At 39.1% G+C, this 17,229-nt stretch overlaps 1 pseudogene; it reads left to right on the top strand.

Moving 5' to 3' along the window:
• The first annotated feature begins 2,049 nt into the window (after nucleotides 1-2,049).
• On the top strand, nucleotides 2,050-2,147 carry LOC120112066 (annotated as a pseudogene).
• The last annotated feature ends 15,082 nt before the right edge of the window (nucleotides 2,148-17,229 follow it).

Genomic DNA, 17,229 nt, shown 5'->3' with positions numbered 1-17,229 from the left:
AAAGGGCTAATCCCCTTCAAGTCGGCAATAGACCATCCTAAAGCTCCCTTATATTTCGTTAGAACACCAAGTAATTTTCTTTCTTGGGCATGATCCAGATCAGATGAGATGATTATAGGAAATGTGTCCTCGAATCCAAGAAAGGCATACTTGAGTTCCTTCGGTAAAGGTTTCAACTCGAGCTTAGGTGTTTGTTCATGGGATGGTACTATCTTTGCTTTTAGAGGTGGCAACTGTTCAAATTCCTCTATTCTCGGTCTCCACCCATTGACCATCATGACATCCGAGTTATCTAAAATAGGTGGGACCATATCATCAGCGGTACCTTCAGAACACCAATCTATCAAACCATTGTCGGCCGATTCAGTAAATGTTTCTTTTAACAAATATTCTTCCGCAATGGTTTCAACCCATTCAACTTCTTTACTTTCTTCATGATCACTGGGTTGTTTGCCTATACTAAAGACGTTCAGTTCCAAGGTCATATTGCCAAAAGAAAGCTTCATGACACCATTCCTACAATTGATCAATGCATTAGAAGTTGCAAGGAATGGACGTCCTAAGATGACCGGAATCTGAGATGGTGAATTGGAAGCCGGATGTGTGTCCAGTACGATAAAGTCAACAGGAAAATAGAACTTGTCTACTTGGACCAACACATCTTCAATAATCCCTCTAGGGACCTTCACTGACCTGTCAGCTAATTGTAAGGTCACAGTTGTTGGCTTCAACTCACCCAAACCGAGTTGCTCATATACCGTATATGGCAACAAATTCACACTTGCTCCTAAATCTAACAATGCTCGCTCAATCCTAAAATTGCCAATGATGCACGAGATAGTTGGGCAACCTGGATCCTTATATTTAGGGAGAATGTTATGCTGTAAAATTGCACTTACATTTTCAGCCAAAAATGCCTTCTTCTTGACATTTAAACGACGCTTGACAGTGCACAAATCTTTTAAAAATTTTGCATAGGAGGGCACTTGTTTGATTGCATCAAGAAGAGGTACATTGATTTTTACTTGCTTAAAAAGCTCAAGAATTTCAGAGTTTGGTTCAAGCTTTTGCAAGGGCTTTAATCTTTGTGGAAATGGTGCAGGAAAAGGACATTCAATTTTTTTAGTAGATGTTGGTGCTTCAGTTTCTTCATTATCCTTTTCTTTTGTCTTGGGAGGGTCAGAATCAGGTATGACTTGTGTTTGTTCTGGGACTGGTCGGTCAATAACCTTTCCACTTCGCAAAGTTATTATACTCTTTGCTTGTTCTTTATGCGAAGTTGAAGATGATGCATTGCTACCGCCATAGATTTGAGGATTAGGTTGTGGTTGAGCTGGTAGCTTACCTTTCTCTTGAGCACTTAAAGCAGTGGTCAGCGTTGTCAGTTGATTTCTTAAGTCATCATTGATTTTAGCTTGACCTTGCATGAAAGATTGCAAAGTTTCTTCGAGACTGGGTTTTTGAGGGGGTGCGTGTGCATAATGAGGTTGCGGTGGTGGAGGAGTTGGGTTATATACTTGTTGAGGTTGGTCATTCCTCCACCTGAAATTTGGATGGTTCTTCCATCCAGGGTTGTAAGTACCCGAAAAAGGATTATTAAAAGATTTTTGATATGTATTCATAACATTGGCCTGATCATGCAAGACTTCCTTGAATGCGGGTATTGTGGGGCAATCAGTGGTGAGATGACCAGGCATCTCACAAATCCTACAACACTCGCTGTTATGTTCTAAGGTCTTGACGGGTTCAATCCTTCTAAGTTCAATTTCCTCTACCTTCCTAGTAAGGGCTGCCATTTTAGCCTGAATATCATCCTGAGTACTAAGGTTATAAAGGCCCCCCTGTCCAACGCTAGTAGGCTTAGGCAAAGGTTTATTCACTCTATCCCCTGTATCCCATAATTGTGCAGTCTCTGAGAGAGAATCTAAATAATCCCATGCCTCATCGGGTTGCTTTTCCAAAAATAGACCATTACACATAGTCTCTATAAATTGTTTTAATTGTGGAGACAACCCTTCGTAAAAGAAACTAATGGTTCTCCATGTTTCAAACCCATGATGAGGACAAGAGAGTAGCAAATCTTTAAATCTCTCCCAGCATTCATAAAATGTTTCATGGTCTTTTTGTTGGAAATTACTAATGTGCCTTTTCAAAAAATTAGTCCTTTGTGCGGGAAAGAACTTTTTTAAGAATTCTCTTTGCATATCATGCCATGTTCCTAACGATCTTGGTCTCAAGGAGTTCAGCCATGTTTTGGCTTTATCCTTCAAGGAAAAAGGAAACAAGGTTAATTTAAGGACATCTTCCGATACATTTGGCACTCTAAATGTGATGCTAATTTCCTCAAAATCCTTAAGGTGAAGATAAGGGTTCTCGGATTCCATTCCATGATACTTTGGCAGCAATTGAATTACTCCTGGTTTGATTTCAAAGTGTCCTACATTTTTAGGAATAATCATGCATGAAGGTTGACTAGTCCTAGTGGGATGTAAGTATTGTCGAAGTGTCATAACTGGGGGTCTACCTTCATCACCATGGTGACTTCCTACATCATCAGCCATCTCACCAGATCTGAGATTTTGCGTAAGATTTTCAATATTATGATCTAAGGAATTGTCAAATGTTTGTCGATTCAGGCGTCCAGTGTTGTCCCTATTCCAACCTAGCATACAAAATTTTAGAGTTTATTTATTTGTTTGTTTTTTTTTTTTTTTTTAATGATTACCCTTGATCTTTTCTTAAAGTTCTTATCAATTTTCAAGTAGCAACAAGGGTTAATGAGATATGATGATAATAAAATTCTGATTCTAAACAAAAAAATTAAACACAGAAAATTCAAAGCAGACAGCAGCAAAGTTTATATTAATTTAATGGTTGTAAAAGTATCAGAATATCAATCAGACCGTTCAGATGAAAGAAACATGTGTCCTACAGCAGCCGACAAAATTTGAGTGCAATCAGACGGTGGAGTACTCAGATATCAGAGTTTGATGCAGACTGTGCAGGGAATAAAAAAAACAGCAATAAAGATTTTTTTTTTTTTGAAAGAAAAAAAAAGACTAAATACTAAGATACTGATTAAATCTAAAATTATACTAATAAATCACCCGTTCCCCGGCAACGGCGCCAAAAACTTGATGCAGAAATAAAATTATTCTCCCAAGTGCAGGAGAATCGCACAAGTAGTAAATTCTCGGGAGTCCGAGGTCAAATCCTCAGGGAACGAAATGTATATGAGATTATTTAATATAATTTTCGATTAATTAATTCAATAAATTTGTGGATTAAAATTATGTTTTGATTTTCAGAAATTAAAATGCAGAGAATAATAAACACAATTCAATGAAATAAAAATGGTAGGGATCTGGAATCCCCCTTGATGATATTGCATCCAAGGAATAAACTCTATGGTTCTTGATTAAAGATTAAATGTAGGATAGATCTAATTATGGTATATGTTTCATGAACATATGAACTCAATTTCTAAGCATTCGTCGTGCTTTCTACGTCTACGACGAATCAAATACTAAAGCAATCCATATATCAATAATCATAATCCATTAAAGAGCTATCTACGAAATAACTATGCATAGATCAAAAACATATCAGTAAATATAATTCATTCAAGGCAAAAGTTTAGAGTTTACTTCAAAGAGCAATACATCAAAGGTTCCTCCATCTCCCTCCCTAAGGAATCAGCCACTCATTGAAAACATTAATCCCCCTTTCATTTTTTTCTTTTTCTTTTCGGAAACAGGGGAGACCCTGTTTCCCTTTCTTTTTTTTTTTTCTTTTGACAGAGGGCCACTCCTCTGTTTCACCGAATGGGAAGGAATCACATCCCCCCAGCCGAGCGGAAACCTCATATAGCTCGTGCGATGGATCCCTGATCCAGTTGCGAAATATCCGAACGCGGAATCATGGGATTTGGATCACGGAACGATCGCAGGCGTTGGGCGCGGGAGATTCGGACGCGGATACTTGACTGGGACTCAGGTGATTGCGAATCCCGGAAGAATCGGATGCAGGTTCGGAGGATGCGGAAATGGGAAGCTTCACGGGAGAAGCTGGAGCGCGGACGCTCGGTGGTAGCTTGGGAGATCTGAACCGTGGATGGCTCGCGGAAGATGCTTGCAGACGTTGTGATGCTGGGAGACTTCACGGATGAATCGCTGATGTTAAGATGTGTGGACTGCGAGGAAGACGGAAGAGCTGGGACGCATACGCTGAGATCACGGTGGATTTTGCACGCGGACGGCCGGAAGGAGCGTGGACGCGTGGGATTGGATTTGTGGGAGGATGGACTCGAAAGCTTCACGGGATGCTGGGAAGCGCGGATAACTCGGAAGAGGCTGGGATGCGGACGTTGGAAGCGGGAGATGCCGGGATCTTCGGATGCGGGACGTGTGGGAGGCTGCTTCACAGACGCTGGGAGCTTGACTGCTGGCACTTGGCTGAACACGTGGACGCTCGGAGGGTGCACGCGGACACGGGAGCTGGTTCGGAGGAACGGACGCGCTGGATGCGGAAATGCATGCGAACAGCTGAATCTGGGCTCTGTTCTGCAGCTGGAAAGAGATGATAAAAAATCATAATAAGTGCCAAGGATAAAATATTTAATCATGTAAATGTTAACACCTATTATTTATCATTATTTTGCTAGCATTAGGCTAAGTTAATTGGTACTTAGATCGCACTTTTGTGCTCTCATCACATAGCCCAAAAGGCATGCGACGATAGGCAAAAGTGCCATAAGGATAGATGAATGTGGTTTTCTCTTGATCCTCACGTGCGATAGGAACTTGGTTATATCCAGAATAACCATCGAGGAAACAGTAATGGGAGTGGCCAGCTAGCCGTTCTAGCATTTGATCGATGAAGGGTAGAGAAAAATGGTCTTTCCTAGTCATGGCATTAAGCTTCCTATAGTCGATGCATACTCGCCATCCCGTTTGGACTCGAGTAGGGACTAACTCATTGTGATCATTTTTCACCACAGTGATGCCAGACTTTTTAGGTACGACTTGAACTGGGCTTACCCACTGACTATCAGAAATAGGATATATAATCCCTACATCTAAAAGCTTGATGACCTCGGCTCGAACTACGTCCTTCATGATTGGATTAAGTCGCCTTTGTGGTTCTCTAAAGATTTTTGCATCTTCTTCTAGATGGATTTTATGTTGGACCACAGAAGGACTAATCCCCTTAATATCAGCTATAGACCAACCGATAGCTTCCTGATTCTTCCGAAAGATACTTAACAGCTTCTCTTCCTGTTCTTTAGTCAGATTTGATGCAATTATAACAGGTAAGGTCTTGTTTTCTTCAAGAAATGCATACTTCAAGTTTTCGGAAAGGTCTTTAAGTTCTAGTTGTGGAGGTTTGACATTGGATGGCACTAGCTGAGATTCCGAAATAGGCAATGATTCAAACTTGGTGGCCCATTTGCTAGTATCCATCACAGGAATAGAATCTAACAATGCATTAACCTCTTGACTTGACTCGCAATTTTGACCAAAATTAGCCAAACATCTTTCTAATGGATCAGAATAACTCGACTCTTCAAAAAAACTGCTAATTATGTTCTCAATCATGTGAATTTCTTCCAAATCGTCCATCTCAGTTGACTGACTACTACTATGAAAAATATTGAGCTGGACAGTCATGTTCCCAAAGGCTAGAGTCATTATTCCATTTCGGCAACTAATCACAGCATTTGAAGTGGCCAAAAATGGTCTACCTAGGATCACCGGAATGTGACTTTCTGGATTTTTTACTGGTTCAGTTTCAAGAACTACAAAATCCACAGGGTAGTAGAATTCATTAACTTTTACAATCACATCCTCCATAATTCCTTTGGGATACTTCACAGTCCTATCTGCTAATGACAAAGTAATGTTTGTGGGCTTTAATTCTCCCAAACCTAGTTCGTTGAGACAGAATAGGGTAATAGGTTTACACTTGCTCTTAAGTCTAATAGGGCTCTTCGAATGATGGTTTCTCCTATTTTAATTTCAACAGTGGGGCAACCAGGGTCCTTGTATTTTGGTTTCTCCTATTGGTTTCTCCTCTATTCTTTGTGTTCCCTGTTCTTGTGCCTTTTTCTAGGTGGGGTTTGGTTCATGCTTTTCTTCTTTTTCTTGCACAGGAAGTTGGACTTTGTTGTCCACTTGCTTGCCAGACCGTAAAGTGGTAATTGTCTGGACTTCATGGATAGAGTTTCCATTAGAATCAATCTGAAACTGGCCTCTCGGCCCTTGATTCTGTTGTCTACTAAGGTTAGGTACTGGCTGACTAGGCAATTTACCTCTCTTCCTATCCCCTAGAGAGTTAGCTATTTGGCTCAGACTAACCTCAAGTTTTGCAATCGCTTGCGCATGGAATTGGTTAGTTTGTGTTTGAGCCATGTTGGTCTGTTGTTGCTGTTGGATGAAATCTTGTTGCTGCTTCATCATATTAGTCATCATGGTTTCTAAAGTTGAAGATTGTTGTGGGGCAAGGGTATTGTAAGTAGGTACAGATGGAACCAAAGGTTGGTTCATTTGTGATGGACCTATCCTAAAAAAGTTCCTCTGAAAACCTGGTGAACCACCTTGATGCTGAATAGGTTCGTTCTGCTTGTATGAAAAATTTGGGTGGAACCTATTATCAAGGTGGTAAACTGAGCTGAATGAATTGGGAGTGGGCTTCTTGAAGGCACTATATGAGTTTAGAGCATTTGCCTACTCAGCCTTAATGTTGGGTAAACTAGGATAACACTCTACTAGATGCTCAGAACTGTTACACAAAATACATAAACTTTATGACTCGTGATCCACTTTCATGATGGGATTTAACTCTTTATATGAACTTGAGCTAGTGGAAACAGTGAAAGCATCAAACTTTTTGCTTAAGTTGTTCATTCCAGTCACCAGATTGGACATGACATTTTTTAGTTCTGGGTCTGCTTTCATTTCATAATTGCCTGGTTTTTTAGACCCGAACTCATCTCTATTTACTTCCTCACCATAGCTACTCCAATTTTGAGCGTTCTCGGCTAAGTCAACAAGAAATTCATAGGCTTGATCCGAGGTTTGGTTCATGAACCTACCCTTGTGCATGGACTCAATCATGTTTCTATGTGCCGGAGTTAGTCCTTTATAAAAGAAGTGGACTAGATCAGCCTTGTCAAGCCCATGGTGCGGGCACTTGACTAAAAGATCATGGAATCTTTTCCAAAGTTGAAAAAATTCCTCCTCAGATTTTTCTCTAAAAGTTCTAATGGCATCCTTAATTTTTTCAGTCTTTACCATGGGATAGAACTTAGCCATGAACTTCCTAGTTGTTCCCATGATGTGATGGAATTTGAAGCAAGGGAATACAGCCATGCAGCAGCACGATCCTCTAAAGTCATGGGAAACAACCTTAATTTAATACCCTCTTCATCTACGTTTTGATTTCTAAATGTTTGACAGATTGTCAAAAATTTGTTTAGATGAATGTAGGGTTGTTCACTCTCGAACCCATGAAACTTAGGTAACATGTTTATTGTTGCAGCCCGAATCTCGAATTGGGCTGCATTATTGATTGGTAATACTATGCAAGTAGGGGGACTAGCAGATGCGGGTGCGAACAACTCATTTAAAGTTCTAATGTGTTCACCCATTGTAGAGATTAACGGTTGGCTTACAGTTCGCAAGTTGTGATGAAAAGTTCTGTCAATCTCAGGATCAAATGGGGTTAATTTATCCCTTAATGACCTTCTACCACAACACTTCATTATATTTGACTCCTAAAATGAACGAAATCCTAAGAGAAGAGAAGGGCTAGACACAGATAACCACAACCAACACCACACAACAATTTGACCCTATTAGTCTTAGAACTAAGTGAGGTTTAGTAGCTTCTTAAATCTAGTTACACAGAGATTTATAAGGTTAAAAAGTTTCTGAAATTCTCTTTAGATTAGATAGCTCCTAATCTCCCTTTCAAATTAAGCTTGAGCTTACCAGTTAAGCAATCCAGTAACCAGTGACCAGAAAAGTCCCGGGGTGTGTGGTGGTGCCAGAAGGGATACACCGATACTACAATACCCGTAACAGTTCTCACTGTTGTAAAACTTTTCTAGACATCACCAATTACTAAATTCTCACTGGAGTGGCTTTCAGCCGCTTCTTTCCAAGAGCCTAATTGAGCTCGAAAACCCTAAGGCCAACGTCTAATTTGATTTTAATTTAATTTGGCTTAGGATATGTATGCAAGGTGGTGATTTTTGGGCTAAGGACAAGTAATGACTTCCTGACCTTATCTTTTTAATGGGTTTTGCCTTTAAATTCTTTTATGCAAATGCTTAATACTAATTGCAGCAAATAATCAATGGTTTTTTTAAAGTTTATGCAATGTCATTAGGTTGTACTGATTAAATGAGCAAGCAATTTTTTTTATTTTTTTATTTTTCTTATTTTTTTTAATTTTATGTTGTTTTTTTTAATTTTTAATATAGGAATAACTTGAATGTAAACTAAAACTAATCCTTATGCGTCAGTCAATCTCCGAATGCCCATTGAATAAGCTCTGGAGATTACTCCGTGAGGAGCCCCAATAGAGGTATGATCACCTCGGGGGATTGCACCCTATCAATTACTAGCAAAAATAATATTTTTTTAAATTTTTTTTAATTAATTTTTTAACCTTTTTTTAATTTAAATTTTAAATTTCGAATCACAGAATTCAAATTTTGAATTTAAATTTTTAAATTTTTTGAATTTTGGAAATTTTTTCAATTTTTTTAATTATCTTTTATTTAATTTTAATTTTTTTTACTTTTTTTAAAAAAACTTTAAATTTCGAATTTCAAATTTCAGAATTTAATAACTACGAAATTATTAACTAGAAATTATCAAAATAAGAAAAATTCATAAAAATAAAAATAAAAACTTACTACCGGAGTGCGTTCACTCCGGGCATCCAAAATTTGATTTGATCTTCGTGATCGTTCTTGCTTCTCGATTTGCCTCCCCGGCAACGGCGCCAAATTTCTGTTCGTCCGATTCCTGTTTACCTAAAAATATGCTAAACAGATCATTGTTAGAACCAACAAACAAAGTTTAATTTAATTTTACTTTTACCTTTCCTACTCGAAGAATAGCGGTTGTAAGAGATCAATCCATAAAGAGGCGATTGGAGTTGCATAAAAATTAGAACGTTCACTCGGATTTGAAATTGATTTTTAGCAGAGAATGTTCTTTATTTGAAATTAACTAAAAGACAGGTATTTAAATTCGAAAAGCATTTATATATTTAATTAATCAAAGAAAAGCTTTGACATAAATTAAAATGGATGTAAACAAGAAGATTGAAGCGAACACAAATTGCATAAAGGAAGATGTTGCCTAGAGATGGTCACCCAAGAGGGGGGTGAATTGGGTGTTTTAAAACTTTTTGCTTAATTAAAAATAAAACACACAAATGTATGAACTAAAGTAAAGATAGAGGTATGAGAACAATCAATTGCAAACACAAGATTTTATAGTGGTTCGGAGCTTCCACTGCTCCTACATCCACTCCCCAAAGCACCTTTGGGAATTTTCACTATAATCCAAGATTACAGTCCGGTAGTTTTGCGAGTGCACTACCCAACTCGTTGTTTTACACCGGGCTAACAACGAACCCTATAACCCCCAATTTCACCTAGGCTTGGGACGCCTTTCCCTTGTTCCAAGTCCCTTGACTGGAACAAGCACAATATTGAAAAAGTTTTACAAGGATTTAAAAGCTCTCAAGAAAGCAAATAAAACAGTGAGAAATAATAGAACCCGGAAGAACCCTTTTAGCCGTTGGAAGCGTGGGAAATGGTGGTTCTTCCGATGTGGATCGCGTTGGCTTGAATGTGAGCTTTGAATGCCTAGCGGAAGAGAGTAGTTGAGCACGAAATCACTTGGGAAGCTTGAAGGCACTTGATTTCTTCACTTAAATGCACTAACTCCCTTGAACCTCTTTTTCTTTCTTCTCTCTTGAATGATCTTGTGTTGGGTTGGTGAGAAGTTGTTGGAAAGCACTTAAGAGCTCCCTTTTATAGCCCAAAAAGCAAATATAGCCGTTAGAGATAAAGTTAAGGGAGTTTGAAATTCAAACCAAACCTGAAAAAGTTGTCAGTCGCGTCCCAGGCGCTTCAGAGACGTCTCCGCTTCAACGCGAGACGTCTCGGCTGTAAGATTTCACTTTTGACGTTGTTTGGGGTCGACTCGGTGCTTTACGAGGACGACTCCGATGATGAACGGTTTGAATCCTTGTTTTTCTGTTTTTCTGAGAGGGTCGCCTCGGCACTTTACGGGGACGTCTCGGCTTGTTTGCGCTTTTTGCATGGGGACGACTCCGCTGCCTTGGGGACGACTCCGCCGTTATATCTCCGAAAAACAAGTCTTCTGGAATTCTCTGAGAGAGTCGACTCCGCTCTTTCAGGGGACGTCTCCGCTGCCTTATCACCGAAAAAGACATCCTCTGGAATACCCTGAGAGAGTCGACTCCGCACTCTCTGGGGACGACTCAGAAACTCAGCTTTTACTTGCGGGGACGACTCCGCGTACTGTGGAGACGGCTCGCGCGCATCTCTTGAAATCAGCCTTTCTGCCGCCACTGAGAGAGTCGACTCCACTTCTGAGAGAGTCGACTCCGACCCTGCGAGACGCCTCGCCAGGTGCCGGAGACGTCTCCAAACATGCCAGTTCTTCCTGTTTGTGCCAGAGACGTCTCTGGAACAAACCGGAAACGTCTCGACTATCCCTGATCTATTTTCTTCATCTCAAAAATTCTTCAATAAATTCATAAAAATTATGGAAACTTGCCTAGACATTTCTTAACAATATTCTTAATTAAACACATGAAATCCTCAAGTAAATTGTTAAGATAAATGGAATTATACTCTAGTATTTTGTATTCATCAAAATCCATTAGGGGGTCAACAATCTCCCCCTTTTTGATGATGACAAAACACTGAGTATATGCAAAATTCGAAATTTAAACATATACACAGTATTTGATCAGATGTACAAGTATAATGTTTTGATTAGAGCTAGATACAGTGTGCATAATTCAAAATAGTCAATTTTCAGTTCTATCCTTATGCATAAGATTGATCTTAATAGCTCTTAAGCAATTTTAGCATATCAACTGAAGTTGAATCAAGTTAAAATAAAATATTGATGCTAAAGATAATTGAAAGCTATGTTCTTTTTGACTCCCCCTTTCTTTTCCAGAAGGGCAATTATCTTAAAGCCAATATTCTTCAATTTTATCTTTTCTAATTCAACTTTAAGTATGAGTGTAAATTTTGCATTCCATATTCAGGTTCTACTCCATATATAAGTTCTATATATCTACTCCCCCTTTTTGTCATCAACAATGAAGGGGACAAATTATACGTAGGTACTTAAAGCACAATTCCTAGGGGAATTCAGCATATTACAATGAACCACTCAAGGATATTCAAGTTATGCTCCCTCTGTCTATTGTTTTATTAATGAATTCAGAATTCATTTCACTCCCCCTTTGATATTCAGGTTGTGCTCACCCTGTTTCATATGCATTGATAAGTTGTGTCAAATTTACGTACACAAGGTTTCAAAAGGAATTGTATGTCATTCATTGTAAACATTTGAAGTCATTACAAGGTTAAAATGGAAATCATTACAAGTATTGATTCCTAATACAAAAGAAGTTTCAAAATGAGCCTAGGGTTTTACAAAAACAGATGAACTCTAGATGTCTACAAAATGTCCCTCATCGGCGACGTTGCTCATAAGCCCTAGCAGCTGCATCTATAAATGCATTAATTGAGTCCAGTAGAGTTTTGAACTGCTCTCCTTGAGATTGATGGAAGGCTGCCACTAGTGCTTCAAATTCAATGCTTGCCCTTTCAATTCTTCCTCTAAGTTGGGCAGCCACGGTGCCCACATTGCCTCCAGGGCTTGTCAACTCTTGAAGACCATCTGAAATGTTCCTCAAGCTGTCTTGTAGCTCAATTGATCTGAAGGTTTGGGTGGCACTCACACTAACTAGTTCTTGTGCTGTAGCTTCTATCTGAGTTCTGATTTCCTTCAACTCTTGTAGAAGCCCTTCATGTGAGGCTCTGATGGGGGCCAACTCAGTAGAGATCATCGATCTCATTTCCTCCCTCATTTGCTGGCATATCACAGATGCTAAAGTGCGCATCTGTTCTTCTGATAGGGAGAAGGGCCCAGTGACTGTAGGAGGAGGTGGCATAGAGGTGGAAGGTCCAGCTGAGCTGGAGGGTATATCAGGAAAGTCCATGTGGCTGAGTGGAGGAGAGTGGTGGTCAGGCTCCTGATGTGGGATCTCAGGGTCTAAGGTTTGAGCTTTTCTTTTTGGTACCTTAACCCATGACCCATCTACCTTGTGAAACTCCATTCTACGCATTGTGCTCTCATTATAATAGTCGGTGTTTCTCAAGGGTTTTGCAGGTTCATTTTCTGGAATGTGAACCTTAAAATGTTTGAATACTAGGGTAAAGATCATCCCATAGGGTATGCTAAACCTAGAATACCTATGACATATAGCAATGTAGTTCAACATAAGTCTAGGGAGGTTTCGGAGAATCCCTAGTAGGATGTGGTGCATGATAACTAGGTCTCGCTCCGAAACAAAATCGAAGCAACCGGTTTTTGGAAACAAGACCCGGTTGACAATACTCAAAAGTAGTCTCATTTCGGCATTTAGGTCTTGTGAGTTCACTACATCAAGAGGCCCGCAGTCCTCTCGTCCTAAAAGCAAGTTTAGGGCTATTTCCCTTTGGAGATGTGAGGTCGGAGCCTCACCGTCCTTAGGGATTTGCAAGACGCTAGATAGGACATCCTCATTAATCTCTACCAACGTCCCTCGGACATGTGCAGTGTACCCTAAGTCCCCTAAGGCCATATTGCTAAACATCTCTCTAACTAGGCCGGGGTAGGTCGATGTATTGAGGGTACAAAGGTATTCCCACCCTTGGGCACGGAGTTTCTCTCCAATAGAGAACCCCTCACTATCTAGAAAATGGAAATCTATGTACCTACCGGTGGTTACTGTGCGATTCGCACAGAAAATGGTCGTGGTTGGCGGAGCAACCGGAGGGGACGGCGCGGATGGCTCTTCCCTCCGTTCCTCACCGTCGGTTGCTACCCTAGGACGCCTCCCACCAGTTCGTCTAGCCCTCTTAGGTGCCATGGATGCTAGGGTTTGTGATGGAGAGCAAATGGAGGCTAGGGTTTGTGGTGGAGAGCAAATGGAGGCTAGGGTTTTTATTTTTGTCGGGGATGGAAGAGAATAGCTCGGGTCGGCTCGAGCTGTTTCACCTATTTAAAAACCCTCGTTAGGTCCCCGAGACGTCTCCACGACTGATGCGAGACGTCTCGCCGGGGTGACGTCTCTGCGATTTGCCAGAGACGTCTCCGGCACTGAAAAATTTCAGACTAATTTCTATCTTTTCCCAATTTATTTTACTCAATCACACTAATCAACATGATTTCTTTTGGTGAATACAGAGTGAGTTTGTTTGTGATCCTCCCCCTTAATAATACATCCTATAAAAGTTTGATAATGATTTTTTGAATTATTAACATTGAAATGAGGAATGTTTGACCAAATTTCGAATACCTATGAAATAGGCTCTGAAAATATCTCCATGAAGAGTCCAAGGGAGGGTAACCATCCTCCGGAAAGTCGAACAATTCGTCATTTAACTTAGATAGATTCATGCTTTCACTTATGTTGACCTTGAGGTGGATTACTAGTTTGAGTAGCAAAGCATTGCAATGCAAGTTCAATTTAATTGCTAGGATCATACAAGCTCAATGTATTCCTTAAGAAGTTGAACCTATCTTTACAAAGGGGCTTTGTAAAGATATCGGCCAATTGATTTTCAGTACATACATACTCAATCATCACATCATTTTTCAGCACATGATCCCTAATAAAGTGATGCCTAATCTCTATATGTTTTGATTTTGAGTGTTGGACAAGATTTTTTGTTAAGTTAATTGCACTTGTGTTATCACATTTAATTGGTATATTGTCCATTTTGATACCGAAGTCTTCAAGTTGTTGCTTAATCCATAGAACTTGGGCACAACAGCTTCCAGCTGCAATGTACTCAGCCTCAGCTGTGGATAAGGCAACTGAATTCTGTTTCTTGCTAAACCAAGAAACCAAATTAGCACCCAAGAATTGACATGTGCCACTTGTGCTTTTTCTGTCGAGTTTGCACCCGGCAAAATCAGCATCGGAATAAGCAATTAAATTTATGTCAGATTGTTTAGAATACCATAAGCCTACATTAGATGTCCCTACTAGATATCTAAAAATTCTTTTAACAGCTTGCAAGTGTGATTCCTTAGGACATGCTTGGTATCTAGCACACATACAAACACTGAATAATAATATATCTGGTCTACTAGCAGTAAGGTAAAGTAAAGAGCCTATCATACCTCTGTACAATTTGCAGTCTATACTTTTACCTTTTTCATCTTTGTCAAGCTTGCAACTTGAGCCCATGAGTGTGCTGATTTCCTTTGCATCCTTCATCTTGAATTTTTCCAACATCTCCTTGATATATTTGGACTGACTGATGAAGATGCCTTCCTCTGATTGTTTTATTTGTAGCCCAAGGAAGAAGTTGAGCTCACCCATCATGCTCATTTCAAATTCTCCCTGCATAAGCTTGGCAAACTCTTGACAAAGACAATCATTAGTAGCACCAAAAATTATATCATCCACATAAATTTGCACAAGCAATAAGTCATTTCCTTTTCTTTTAATGAAGAGAGTTTTGTCCACATTTTCTCTCTTAAATTTATTTTCAATTAGGAAATTACTTAATCTTTCATACCATGCCCTAGGGGCTTGCTTAAGTCCATATAATGCTTTATGCAATTTAAAAACATAATCTGGATGTAAGTGGTTCTCAAAACCTGGAGGTTGTCCTACATAAACTTCCTCCATTATATAACCATTTAAAAAGGCGCTTTTTACATCCATTTGATAGAGTTTGAAATCCATAAAGCATGCATATGCCAAAAGTAGTCTAATAGCCTCTAATCTAGCAACAGGAGCAAAAGTTTCATCAAAGTCTATTCCTTCCTCCTGATTATATTCTTTGGCCACTAGCCTAGCTTTGTTTCTTATTACTATTCCATCTTCATCTAGTTTATTTCTATATACCCATTTGGTGCCTATAATTGAAACATTAGGGGATCTTTTCATTAGAGTCCAAACTTCATTTCTTTCAAATTGGTTTAATTCCTCTTGCATAGCATTCATCCAATTATCATCTTTTTCAGCTTCTTCTAGTGATTTTGGCTCGATTTGTGAAACGAATGCAAGATAATTACTAGTGTTTCTTAAAGAGGATCTAGTTCTTATTCCTTGTGAAGGATCACCAAGGATTAGATCCCTTGGATGACCATGTGCATACCTCCATTCCTTAGGAAGATCTTGATTTCTCGATGGAGATTGATCTTCTTCATCTTGCTGAATTGTATCTTCTTTGATCTCATCCTCATGTTGTTTGTCTTGTATGGAGAATTCCTTCATTCGGTCTTCAAGTATACCTGCATCACCATCTTCTTCTTTTCTAGAAGAATCTCCATTAGCTTCATCAAAAACAACATGAATGGATTCTTCAACAACGAGAGTTCTCTTGTTGAAGACCCTGTATGCTCTACTAGATGAGGAATAACCTAAGAAGATCCCCTCATCTGATTTAGCACTAAATTTACTTAGATTGTCCTTTCCATTGTTTAAAATAAAGCATCGACAACCGGAAACATGAAAATAGCTTATATTTGGTTTCTTACTTTTTATCAACTCATAAGATGTTTTCTTTAAGATGGATCTAACTAAAGCACGGTTTAAAATATGACATGAAGTATTTATTGCTTCAGCCCAAAAGTACTTTGGTAAATCCGATTCGCACAACATGGTACGAGCCATATCTGCTAGTGTGCGATTCTTCCTTTCTACCACCCCGTTTTGTTGGGGTGTCCTAGGTGCCGAGAAATTATGATTGATACCATTTTCTTCACAAAATTTTTCAAAATACTAATTTTCAAACTCGGTACCATGATCACTCCTAATTGCTTTTAGTTTAAGATTGAGTTCATTCGAAACCCTATTATGAAACTTGATAAAAGCGGGAAAGGACTCATCTTTGTGTGCAAGAAATGAAACCCATGTAAAACGTGAAAAATCATCAACAATTACAAGACCAAATTTCTTACCCCCTAGACTAGCAGTTCTAGTGGGTCCAAATAAATCCATGTGAATTAGTTCTAAGGGTTTTGATGTTGAGACTATGTTTTTAGACTTGAAAGAGCTTTTCGTTTGTTTTCCTAATTGACATGCAGCACAAATTTTGTTCTTTTCAAAATCTATTTTTGGTAGTCCTTTGACTAGATCTTTTGTAATCAATTTAGAGATTAAATCCATGCTAGCATGCCCTAACCTACGATGCCATAACCAACTAGTCTCATTGACTTTGGGATCCATGGCTACAAGACATTGGCCATCCTTCATGGTGAGATCATCAAGATCTACCATGTAAACATTTTCATGCCTATGTCCTGTAAGTATGATCTCATTGTCAACTGGACTACTAATTATGCAAAGTGAAGATTCAAATGACACTTTAAAGCCCTTGTCACAAAATTGACTTATACTTAATAAATTATGTTTGAGTCCATTAACTAACAATACATTGTCAATAAATGAGGAGGGTGATATGGAGATTTTACCAACACCAATGATTTGACCTTTAGCATTGTCTCCAAATGTGACTACTCATTCTTTTGATTTTAAAGTGACGAAGAGACTCTTGTCACCGGTCATATGCCTTGAGCAACCACTATCAAGATACCACATTCTCTTTTTATTTCCGGCTGCAAGGCATACCTGCAAAATGATCATGTGAAGCTCTTAGGTACCCAAGTTTTCTTGGGTCCTTCGTGGTTAGTGTAGTTGGTTCCCTTAGGCACCCATACTTTAGTTATGTTTTTAGCTTTTACAAATGTACTCTTGTTAGTTTGGATCTTTCTTTGAATACAAGAGTAGGCTTTATGTCCACTTTTTCCACAATGAAAGCATGTAGGTTTTTCAGTTTTGACATCTTTTGCTTTCACAAAGAAATTCTTTAGATACTTTTGTTGCTTGTTAGTTTTATATCCTAATCCGGCTTTATTAAAAACAGCTCTTTGATTT

Source organism: Phoenix dactylifera, chromosome 9, assembly GCF_009389715.1.
Source record: "Phoenix dactylifera cultivar Barhee BC4 chromosome 9, palm_55x_up_171113_PBpolish2nd_filt_p, whole genome shotgun sequence".
In the NCBI taxonomy this organism is placed as follows: domain Eukaryota; kingdom Viridiplantae; phylum Streptophyta; class Magnoliopsida; order Arecales; family Arecaceae; genus Phoenix; species Phoenix dactylifera.
The sequence above is the reverse complement of the archived record's forward strand: the minus strand, read 5'-3'. Positions and strand labels throughout refer to the sequence as shown.